The sequence below is a fragment of the Propithecus coquereli genome, unplaced genomic scaffold (genome assembly GCF_000956105.1).
Source record: "Propithecus coquereli isolate 6110/MARCELLA unplaced genomic scaffold, Pcoq_1.0 Scaffold5, whole genome shotgun sequence".
In the NCBI taxonomy this organism is placed as follows: domain Eukaryota; kingdom Metazoa; phylum Chordata; class Mammalia; order Primates; family Indriidae; genus Propithecus; species Propithecus coquereli.
In genome coordinates, this window is record NW_012150840.1 from 3,238,570 (window position 1) to 3,250,800 (window position 12,231).

The 12,231-nt window shown below is 39.5% G+C and overlaps 1 long non-coding RNA gene across 1 annotated transcript in view; it reads left to right on the forward strand.

Moving 5' to 3' along the window:
• The first annotated feature begins 1,948 nt into the window (after positions 1-1,948).
• LOC105819793 overlaps positions 1,949-12,231 on the forward strand; it is a 19,130-nt gene continuing 8,847 nt past the window's right edge. The window contains exons 1-2 of the long non-coding RNA XR_001137977.1: positions 1,949-2,209; positions 3,309-3,432. This is a non-coding gene — a long non-coding RNA (uncharacterized LOC105819793). The remainder of the gene's footprint in view (positions 2,210-3,308; positions 3,433-12,231) is intronic.

A 12,231-nucleotide genomic window follows, 5' to 3' on the forward strand; every position in this document is an offset into this window, starting at 1 on the left:
CAGTGTTAAGCAGGTAGAGCTAGCTTAAAATCTAGTGTGATGAATATTGTGAAATGGGATTGGTGGAGTGATTTGGGAACATAATTAGGGGGCTAATCTAGCCTGTGGGAGGCTGTCAGGGGAAGCCGCTCTGAGGAAGTGGTATCTAAGCTGAGACTTGAAGGCTGAGTAGGAGTAAGCCAGGTGAAAGGGAGGCGCACTAAGGAAGAAGAAACAGCATGTACAAAATACCTCAGGCAAGCGAGAACCTTCCTCATTCAACCAAACTGGAAAAAGTTCAGTGTGACTAGACCTTGAAGAACAGGAGTGGGGAATCTCTTGAGATGCTCTGGACAAGAAGGCAAGGCTGATTGAGATATCCACTTCATTCTTCCCTTACTGCGAATGAGAAAGAAGTAGCAGTGGTATAATTCTGGCTGTGGCCATCTCCTGGATTTGAAGTGTGCCAATCTGAAAGCCTCCTTTCATACCTGATAGCCGAAATCACATCTTCAACCCGCTGTGGCTTGTTACCGTTTCTTCAGACAGTTCAATTTTAGGTTATCAGCCTTTTACATCTTAGGGCTCAAAAACTGTTAAGTTTTGCCATAGGCATTAAGTAGGTAGTAGGTGCCTAAAAGAGCAGGGGCCCCTGAGAATCGTTGGGACACTTTGCCTAGCCCCTTCAGCCTCGCAGAATGCCTGCCACCTCAGTAATCCACATAACACTGCACAGCAGTCCTGCCCCGGCTCCAAAGACTGCAACTTTTCTTTTTAACTGATTCCCGGTAGTGCTCTCTTCCTTCCAGGGCCTGGCCTGACTCTATAGGGAACCAGGGAAGTGGTGTATCTCCTTCTTCAGTGAGATTCTCTCTGAGGATAGCTTTGAGAAAAATTTTTCTACTAGGGTTTCCATCTTCTCTTCTTTAATTTGGCTCACTGGCTACCCAAATTTGCCCACTTTGATGTTCTAATCATCCTCTCCCCCAAGAAAATAGCCCTATTTAACAATAATAAAAAAGCAATGGTAAAAAATAAAAATCTAGCTTGAATGAGATATCAGAATGATACAATCCTTTTGGGTAAATTTATACTGAAGTGTAAATGAGTGAAACATGCATACGCCTTCTCCAGTTTCCTTTGTGAAAAATACCTTTGCTTTTGTGCATTTTTATTTTAAAGAAGTTTACATATTAGCCTGAGGTTTTAATTAGCAGTTGAATCAAACTGAAGCCTTTCTAACTGTGTAAAGGAGGTATTTTAGACTGCAGGAACATTTTTTCTAAAATCATAAGCACCATGCCAGCAGCCAGCCACAGACAGCGCCAAAAGGAATTAGACTCTGGGCTGATTTTCATGGATTAGTTAGTATCTCCCTCTTCAAAGTCTATCAGCTGCTCAACCCTGCAGACACAAACACAAACATACTGGGGAGGAGAGTCCCAGAAGGCAGAAGATCCTCTACTGCTCATCCCCAACTCCCCACCCCAGGTCACACACACACACTCCTCCATCTCGTCTCTTCCCTTCTCAGTCCTACTCCAAGGCGAATGATATCCCAGCGGAAGTATCTGGGTCTAAAAAACACCAAATCCTGCTGTTTCCTCAGCCGCTGAAAGTGCCGCCCCACCCCTGTCCCCAAACCCGGCCTCCACAGGGGACACTCAGCTAGGGCCTACAACAAGTGACCCGGTCCTGGGAGGCGCGGCGCCCGCCCATCGCCGGCCCCGCCCCGCGGCCCCCACCCATCCCCAGCTCCCCAGTTCCCTCTCCCGGACCCAATTTAGGGGAGCGCAGCCGGGGCTCCTGTGTTTGGGGCCCTTTGTTCCCCGCTCCTCCGCGTTCCTGCTCTCCAGCTTGCTCCCAGCAGCCCCCGCCAGCGCACCTGACCTACAGGAAAGTTGCTCCAGAGCTGTGGAGGGGCGTCATCGCCTCCTAGCAACGCTCCTAGCAACCGGGTAACATCTGCTCCCTCTGGTCCAATGCGAGCCGAGAGCAGCCGCGCGCCCGCCCAGCGTTTCGAAGCCGGAGTGAGAAGCGCTTCAGAGACTGGAGGGACGGACCTGCAGGAGCCAGGGCTGCCCGCCGAGCTGCAGTTGCCGCCGCCGCCGCTGTCAGCGCCCGTCTGAAGAGTGACAGCGCCGCAGAAACAGGAGTGAGCACCGAACCCCGCGCCTTGACCAAACAGGTGCACGCGCCGATCTCCTGGTGAGTGGACCCGGCTCGCAAGGTATGTCAGGACTCGTCCGGCCAGGTGCCTCCCTCTGAGGCTCGAAAAGACTCGTTTCATTGAGGGGGAGGACAGGGATGTGTTCCGGGATCCCACCCCGCCCCAGCCATTGAAAAGTGGCCAGTTGCTGGTCCTAAAGAACCTGATTTTATTTTATTTTATTTTTTTTAATCTTGGGATTGGTTCGTGAGGATTCCCCTGCTGATCGCCGTTGGGTTACTGTTTGGAAGTTTTCAATCCGCCTTGTCTTTCCTTTGACTCCGCTGCCTATCCGCTGCCTATGCGCGTGGAAGCAGCAAGCTCCCACAGAAAGCCTGTGGTTAAGGCTAAAATGACACAGTGTAGTCTCAAGTAATAAAATCAACACGTATGGAGAACAACATTCTTTTTAGGTCCTCTTCTGGAAAGGGTCCATTTGGCCAGGAGCAGCCGTTCACTGTTACTCACCCCCCTGAAAAGTAACCATAGTAACTCACCTCTCTTTTGATGGGATCCTCCTTATTGGTTGCCTGTCTTCCTTTGGAAAGCTCATCTCTCTAAATATAGAATATGATGAGATCTGTAAGCATATATCCATGCAGAAAAGGTGCAATTCGACATGGCCCTTTAAAGAAAAACTGTCTTCAAAGAAAAAGTAGCATTTGGCTATTTCAAATCTTGTGAGAATGAATGTGTATTCCAGAGAAAGGTTGAGTTAGTCTGTTTTGAGTTAACTGCTGGTTTGTTACTTTAGAGGGAATGCGTCCTGAAATTATACTAAATCTGGCATGAAAAATTAAGAATAACTGACTCTGATTTTCTTAAATCGGCCTACTGATAATCTTCCAAAAATAATCTCCCAAGTAAATAATTGGTGAGATCAGTTATTCAGGTATTTCCAAATTTCTTAGGATAGTTAAGATTCCTCAGGTTTAAACTTAAATCTGGAGAACATTGAAGTGATTGTGTATGTTTGAAGGTTTATCTATCTACCTACCTCACCTCAAACATCTTAGATAGTATCTTCCTATTGCATGCTTTCTCCTGACTTGATAACCAGTTCATGTCAGTGCAGTCCTGACTCGTCCGATGTTATTTGTGTCTGTCTCCTTGTTTCAAGATCTCAGGTAACCATTCATGAGCCTGAGGCTGTGAGAAATGCTTGCTGTGCAAAGGGGAACTCTCACCAGATTTTCTGAAGCTGTTCTAGAAATACACTTTTCAGATTGATTCAGCATAACCAGGTAAACACTAGCTTAAAAGAAATTACTGTTTAAATATGTATCCAGAGAAATAAATGCTAATGTAGCATTACCATAACTTACAAGATCAATATAAGGGGTTGTTTATATAGATGGTTGCTTGGTAGAAGTTAATAGAGGTTTTCTGTAAAAAGGACATTTGTGGGCTCACAGTGTTTCCTCTCTGAGACCCATGTGATTAGGGTGGGCCAAATTAGGTGGCCTGGCTCCGGGAACGAGTCAAGCGGAAGCCTTCTGAGCACATGGGTGCATGTCTGAATGAAGCAAATAAAGAAAACATTCCAAGTTGCAAAAAGAGATTGTGGTGATGCTTTAAATTTAATTTGCATTAAGGTCATGATGACAGAAACCTATGAGGGTTAAAAATTTTAAACTCAAACTGAATACAGTCTTTGAATGAGTGTTCAGCCCTCCAGCATTGTGTAACTTTCACATGTACTGAATTATCCATGTGTCATTCCTGTAGGTAAGCAGCCTCACAAATTACAATCAAATTCATGAAAACATAGCATGCTACATTTTGTCCCATCCCTTTCCTCCCTTTATAAAAATAAATAATTGAAAATTTCTGTTCAGGAACCTATTTGAAAAATTTTCTGTTCCAGTGGTATAGATTTATGAATATCGTGCGACTTTAAAATTATTGGTCTCTGTAATCACTTATTGAAATATCTGTACTTTAATAATTTTAAGCATTAAATATGAGCATTTGAACCATCAAAATTGTTAGTTTTGTTAGCCCTTAGCATCACCCGTCCTTCTTCCTTTCTCCGTCATAATGACTATTTTCTTATGGTGAGAAACAAATCGGAGGAGACCAATAAGATTTATTATCATCTGCCTTGACATGTATACAGAGTTCTATTCATGCTTTCAAACTGAAGAAAGTTTGAGTAAAGCAGCCACAATTATTGGTTCATCTATATGCATCAGTCGTGCATATTAGTAACATATACATCTTATCTCTTACGTAAAATGCATACAAGTTGAAAAATCATTCAGTGCCCTTTGATTTATTTCATTGAGACCATAATCATAATCAAAAAGGCCAAATGAAAGGGGTTCTTAAATTTTAATGTTGATTTTATCATAAATGTGTAATATGAAGAATATATACTGTTCAGTTTTGATAGATGTATCTGTTAAAAAGTCATTCATCAGGAAATGTTGTCATAGTATTTAGCTTTAGATAAATAAATAATAAATCAAATGGTATAATCATAATATAAACATTTAATCCTAGAGAAATTGGTGGGTCCAAAGTGTAAAAAAAAATTCCACCGGTTTGTATTTAAGGACCTAGTCACTCTCATCAATTGGAGAGCCACCTGTCCTTGTACATATGGGTTATAAAGAGGGCAGGTACTTAGGAGTGTAAGGCCTGGATAAGACTGAGATCAGGCAGATTAAAACTGAAACCAAGTTCTAATTTCAGTCTTCTTTTCTCATATACTCTACTTGGAAGTTTTTAGGTGTATGTGCAATCTCTTTGTTCAATTTTATGTCATGTAACCTTCACGGAATTTAGAAGATGCCTTGAAACACAGAGAGTTGTTGAAAACTTTTATCAAGAGGTTGAGGCCCTTCCTTCCACACCTGGGCTCCCTACCGATGACTCATGCCAGCAGCTTTAATAGGGAAAACACTGACATCCCAACAATGGCTCTAAAACCAAGGAATAATCAGTTCAGATTGCTCTGTTTGTCAAGCAACATGCTTCATAAACCTAGAAAAAGCTAAAATAAAATACTATCTCCAAAGCAGAGGAAGGAATAAATTGACCAAAACCATTCAGCACTAAAATGAAGGAAGAAGGATACCTTTGGGTTTTGGGAGGAGCCAATCTTTGTCAGTTTTTTTTTTTATAAAAAAATAAATTGTCTATCTAAATAGTATTAATACATGAATGTTTCCCCTTTTAAATCTAACACAAATATTTTTGATATTTTCCTTTTTCCTAATTAAATTTATACAAACAGGCTAACAACAGAGCCCTCCAGTTTATGGCAATAATTCTCAGTGGGGATGGTGGGATAATGTAAAGCACTAAGAGTGTACTAGTGTTTGTTCAGTATTGTAACATAGTCTTATATTTAGAAAACGTACTATAGAATGTAAAGTCCAACAAAAAGCCTTCTTGACAGAAATATAAGAGTCTTCTAAATATCAGTGGTGCTTGGAAGGAAAGGAGGGATCAGTTTAAGGCTTGGAAATCTCCTCTGCAGGTGTATATCAGGGTATGTATTATTTTTTAAGTGCTTATCAAAAGGAAGCATGGGTTAGGGACATGACAAGAAAAGTTGGGACTATTGTAAGAGAGCCAGGACTCCCAAGCCTACAGTCTCATTTCTACCTCCATGGGCTACTTGTTTTTACCACTTTATGGTTCACTGTCTCCATACGTAATATGAGGGATAAAACCATCTACTAGCTTAAATGGATTGCTTGAGCTTTAGCACAATGTAATTTAATGAAGCACCTATAGCTCTTTAGAAGAAAAGTACCCTGTGAATGAAGATTATTTCATCACTAGAGCAACTTCACGGGGGGACACAAATCAGCCACCATATGAGTGAGGGCAGAGAGTCACCCAACTCCAGTGCAAATTCTCATATATTTTTAGTGAGTCAATGATTTGTTCCATCTTATGTTTTTATACAAGCCTTCTGGGATACCAGAAGCAACATTGGCCTGGACAGATATTTTTGTTGATATACCCACACATGGGGTCATGGTGCTGGTGACATCAAAGTGGAAGACAATGAGGGTGATATAGATCGGGTACTTTCCAAAAGGCCACTGTCATCCATAGGTCAGGAATTAAAATCCTCCTCTCTGAGTACCAGTCCTGGGTATCTAAGGAAGTTATAGCATTTCTCTAGGTATTATTGGTAAGATATTTCTTGGAACCCGTATACAACAATGTGTATTTCCAAGGGGAAAGGTGGAATGAAAGGGAGCATAATTCCTCAAAACAAGGAATGCACTTCTAAGGGGTGGTAAACCACACAGTTTACCCAGGAAGCCTAGTGCTCTATTATATCTACTCTATCATAAGTAGGGCCAGATCATGGAAGAAGTTGGCTTTGGTGAAGCATCTAAGATAACTTCATGATTGCATGGCTGGTATTTAACGATGCTCTCTTCGGTTCAGAGATCATCACCAATGGAACAAGACAGGCTTGTGGCATTGGTGGGGATTGATTTAACATTCCATGCCTGTGCTTGGGCTTATCCCAAGGCACATGGAATCAAGTACCAGACAATGCTGCTGCTATCTTGAGAAACTCTCCTAACTCATTAGATCTCAGTATCCCTGGAAGTTCCTAAGAAGATCTTCCAGGTCCTGTAACTAGTTGTTAATTCTAAACTGCCAGTAAAGTCAATATTGTACTTGAGGTGGATGATAAATGCAAAGAAACAGATTGCTCCTATGATTCAGAGCTAAAAACTGGGACTGAATTCTGCTACCATAGATCATATTATCCAGAAAGGTGCTAGACAAGGGGTTATAAGAGAGAAGAAAGATGGCTCATGGAATATTGTTAAACATCAACAAGGCTAAATGTCTCTAGAAGGTGCAGCCTTGAACTTTTCACCCCTCTACCTTCTTGAATACACTCATGAATGTTTCATGCAACTTGTGCTTAACACTAAAGAGAGGACAAATGTCCTATTATAACATAATGCTGCTGAGTAGGATATGTATTTATAATTTCAAAAGTGAAGTAATTGTAATAATGTAATGTTTATTGAGCAGAAAATACGAGCATGTGTGACAGGCACTAAGTGCTTTTTAAACATCATCTCTTTTTTTCATATTTAATTATTATGGGTGCTTAATAGTTGTATATTTTTATAGAGTATATGTGATGTTTTGATACAAGCATATGATGTGAATGAATCAAATCAGGATAATTGGGGTATCTATCACCTCAGGAATTTATCATTTCTTTGTGTTAGGAACATTCCAATTCCTCTCTTTTAGTTATTTTAAAGTATGCCCTAACTTCATGTTGATTATAGTCATTTTGTTGTGCTGTCAAATATTGTTGATTCTATTTAACTAAATTTTTGTACCCATTAATCATTCCCAGCCTTTGGTAACCATCATTCTGCTCTCTGTTTCCGTGACATTAATTGTTTTTAATATTTAGCTCCCACATATCAGTGAGAACATGCGAGATTTGTCTTTGTGTGCTTGGCTTATTTCACTTAACATAATGTTCTCCAGTTCCATCCATGTCGTTGCAGATGGCAGGATTTCATTCTTTCTTTGTGCCTATATAGTATTCCCTTGTGTACATGTCCCACAATTTCTTTATTCATTCACCCACTGATGGATAGTTAGGTTGATTCCACATTTTGGCTATTGTGAATAGTGCTGCAATAAACATGGAAGTGCAGGTACCTTTTCAATATGCTGAATTTCCCTCCTTAAAACATCATCTCTTCTCCTTCACATACAACTCAGTGAGTTTGATATTGTTCCCCCACTTAATAGATGAGGAAATTTAGGCTCTTTGAGGTTAAATATCTCGCCCAAACTCAGTAAACAAATAAACTATAGAGCTGGTATTTGAACTAGTGCTGTCAGACAGAACTCGACGGTTATGCTGAAGTATTTTAAGCCATGCAGCAAGATTGCAGAATGTGGCTAACAGTGATAGAAGGGATAACTCTTTCTAAACAAATGTGGCCATGGCCCTTAAGGAAGGATGTCCAGTAGCTTTGCCACCAGCAAAGCATTATTTAGATAGACAGGGACACTTGTACTTATCAAGGCTCATGCCAGGCAAACAACATACAAAGAGAAATCAATAAAAATTGTGAAGCCAAGGCATATACTTTGTTTACAACACAAGTCAGTTGTTGATCTGAGACAGAACCCACCTTCTTTCTCCCCATTGTTCAGCCTCCACCCCTTATGTCTATAGCCAGGATGCATATATCTAATAGGATGGTTTCAACTGTGTTTCTGCAATGTGTTGATTAAAATGTTGTGGGGAAGAATGTAAAAACCCTGCTAAAATTACATTAAACTCATCACTTCTCTACCACATCTCAGGCTTTTCAGTCTTGGACGAAGAATGGGTTACTATGACAGGAGCTATTCTTTTTCTGTGGTCTGTTCTCTCAAAGTGTTTGTAAATTAATTTGCCGATGATGTTTCCTTAATGTACTGTCCCTGGGCCACTTACCAAATGAAATCAGTTGTACAATAATAGGATTTTAGTTGTCTGGAAGCAGAAGCAGAACAATAAGGAAGAGCATTTGAGCAATCATTTGTAATTACATTTTAAACATTTATTTAAAGAAATATGTATAAATTGTACCGCCAGAACTCTAATGACAGGGATGATCATTCTCTTCTGTAACTTTTAATTTGTTGCTTATTGAGATTTTACGTTACGAAATGCACTGAGCCTGGCACAGATATTTTATGTGCCTACAGGTTACAGTATTAAAAACAGTTTGAATATTTGAGCCAGCATTAGCCGTTTCACCTTTGGAGATAAATTTAGGCTCAGACGAATTCAGTTTTATAATTTATATACTGTTCTCAGAGCTCAGGGCACTGAATATGAAGACATCAAGTCATTTCACTTTTTCTTGTCTATTACGTCAGCTTTATTTGAATGACAGGCTAGGTTGAGTTTGGCTTTTTAGTTTCAAGAAAATGATAACAGATTTACATATGTTTACTGGATCATAACAGGCAATCTTCTTCGGATATTCAGATCAACTTTAATTAATTATTCAGATGATTATCTGGATGTTTCAAAAACAGTTTTAGATTTCCTTCACCAAAAACGCGTGACCAGCAGCAATAAAGCAGAAACGCTTTCTCGGTACTGTTATAGACTCTGTACTATAATTTTCAACTTGACCATTTGCAATATTTTCTTGCAGTTTTTTTTAACTAATTACAATCTAGTATCTATGGGAGGAAGGGTGCCAGAGTCTTTGGATCAGAGCTGGGAGGCCACCCTGGGTTTTGCTTCTGTGGGCCAGATCTGTGTCTCTATTGGCACTTGGATTTGATTTAATGCTTACTATATGCTAGGCACAGTGCCAGTCACTTTCCATGAATTATTTCAATGATCTTATGAGCCAGTATTATTTCTATACATACTTTACAAATGAAATTTGTAGAGAGTTTATGTAATCTGCTCAAAGTCACACAACTCAGAAGCAGCAGATCTAGAGTTCAAGCCCACTTCTGTCTGACTTCAAAACCCAAACTCTCAGCCACACATCGAACTGTAAATCACTGAACTCTTCTGGGCCACAGTGTACTCATCTGGACACTGAGAAAGCTGTACCAGGTCATCAATGAAGAGTTTCCAGCTCTGAAATTTTTGAGGTCTAATCCAGCCAAGAAAACAGATGTAGGAACTTATGTTTGCTATATATTTTAACCTAAAAGTGGCTAAAACCATCCTCCACAATTTGATGCTGAAAATGTTGCAAATAGCTAAACAGCTTGCAAGGAGGTAATTGTCAAACTGATACCAGCTGTGAAGGCTTTGTCAGCATTTCAACAACCCATGGGGGTGTTTTTTAGGAGCAATAAACTAAGTGGCTAAGTGTGTTCCCCTAGAGAAGCTGAGACTCAAATCTAGAACTCCTGAGAATTTTCTCTGTATTTTCAGGATCTGATAATATAGTCTATATCTTAGGCTAACTGCTTAAATATAGCCTGACAGAATCTTTATGAACCTTGGAATCATTTGATATAATTGTTTCGTCTTGATCTGTTAAATCACGATATCTTTCCTGGAGGTTCCCTTGGGAGCCAGAACAGTTAGTTTATTTGACATTTGTTTCTACAAGCCGCCCCCTGTCCTTCCTTGTATCATTTATTAAAAAGTTTTTAATTGGTCATAAATGCCGTAGACATTGCATTACTTTGGAAAATAAAATGAGTGGACATTTTAAGAAGATACATGTAAGAAAATCATGTTTGCTTACGGTAAAGTTACTCTTTTCATTTCTAAGTCTTTCCTCACTCTCTCCTACATGATTGTAATTCACTGAACCTTGTTAAAAAAAAAAAAATTAGTGCCTAGCTAAAATGCTAATAACAGCCATTGATGCTTCTTAATGTGAACCCAGGAATTCATGTTGAAAAGTGACTTCATTCTTCACAGTTTAGTTAAAATGCAGTCTGGCTTTGTTCATGAGGCTAAAGCATCTAAGCCAATGGACAAAAGTAATAGCAATGACAACAGCAATGGATCAAGCCCGTTGCTTGGCATTCTGATGATATGGCAATCAGTTGATAGACCGAATGTTCTGCTTTTAACTTGCTGCTGTAGCACTACTACTATACCTGCCAAATGCTGCAACCTAGATGCTCTCAGAATGCAATCCCCAGACCAGTGGCATCAGTGTCACCTGGAACTTTGTTAAAAATGCACATTCTCTCTTCCTCGCCCAGACCTACTGAATTATAAACTCTGGGGAGGGGATCTAGAAATGTGTATGTCAACAATCACCTCCAGGTGATTCTGATGCTCACTAACATCTGAAAACCACAATATATCAATCAAACAATTTAAAAAGAAGTAAAAATAATTGTCACACAGGATAACCCAAAGCTTAGCCTAATTACTTGATTAAATAAATCCTTGAAAAATATACCGAACAATGCAGTTTACTGAAAAATAGGCCCTCAGAAAACTGGGTTCAGTGATGCTTTCTTTGTTTTCTATACGATCAATTTTCTTCTTTTTTTCTTTACCTTTTGAAATTAGTGAAAACTCAGTGTAAGCTGAGTTTGTTCATTGAATTTGGGGTTTGTGTATGTTTAGTAGCAGCTATTGTCTTTGCTTCAATTCATTTGTGAATTATTAGATATTAGTCTCTTTTTATGTATCTATTTTTAAAAACATTTTTTAGAGACAGGGTCTTACTATGTTGCTCAAGCCGGTCTTGAACTCCCGGGCTGAAATGATCCTCTTGCCTCAGCCTCTCGAGTAGCTGGGATTACAGGCATGTGACATCTCGCCTGTTTAGTCTGTTTAAATCAGCTACATCAGTGATTTAAAATTCTTGATTCCTTTAACAAAACATACCAACTCTTAAGGCTGTCTTGGTTTTATAACCCACAGTGAGGCCAGTGAAAATGTGGAATGCTTGAGGAGTGATTTTTTTGTAGTTTTTCCTACTGCTTTAGGAAAACCATCTAGCTGCAAAAAGCTGCAGGAAACTTTTGTAGCTCAGATGCCACTGAGTTGGAGCGAAAACTAGAAAAGGCAGGTTCTTGAACACATTCTTAATATTTAAGCTTTAAATGTTAAAATTTTAGAGAAAGAACATCAGATGTCTTAAATTTATTTAACCAACACATTAATAAACTCATTATTTTGTGAATTAAATGGTTTCAACACATAGAAATATTTGAGAGTGTGGATTAAAGGTAGAACAGATTATCTTTAAGTATGAACTTTCTTTCTGGTCTGGCCCCCTGAGGTTGAATGAGTACTGAACTGGACTCAATTTGCTTTCTAAATTCATTCAGTGCTTTCCATAGGACGCTACTTGTCTTTTAGTGTTCAAAGTTGATTTTGCCTCCTTTTTGTGATATGAGCGCCACCTAGAGTACATCCTAGGAACTCCCTTTAAACCCAACCATTTCTTTTTTGAAAATTGGCTTCCAGAATTCTGTCTTCCTTAAACAAATCAGAATCCTCAACAGCAATAGTGTTTTAAACGAGAAAACAAAGGTCTTCACTTTTAGATGCTATACCAATATCAAGTTTTCTAGTCAGAACT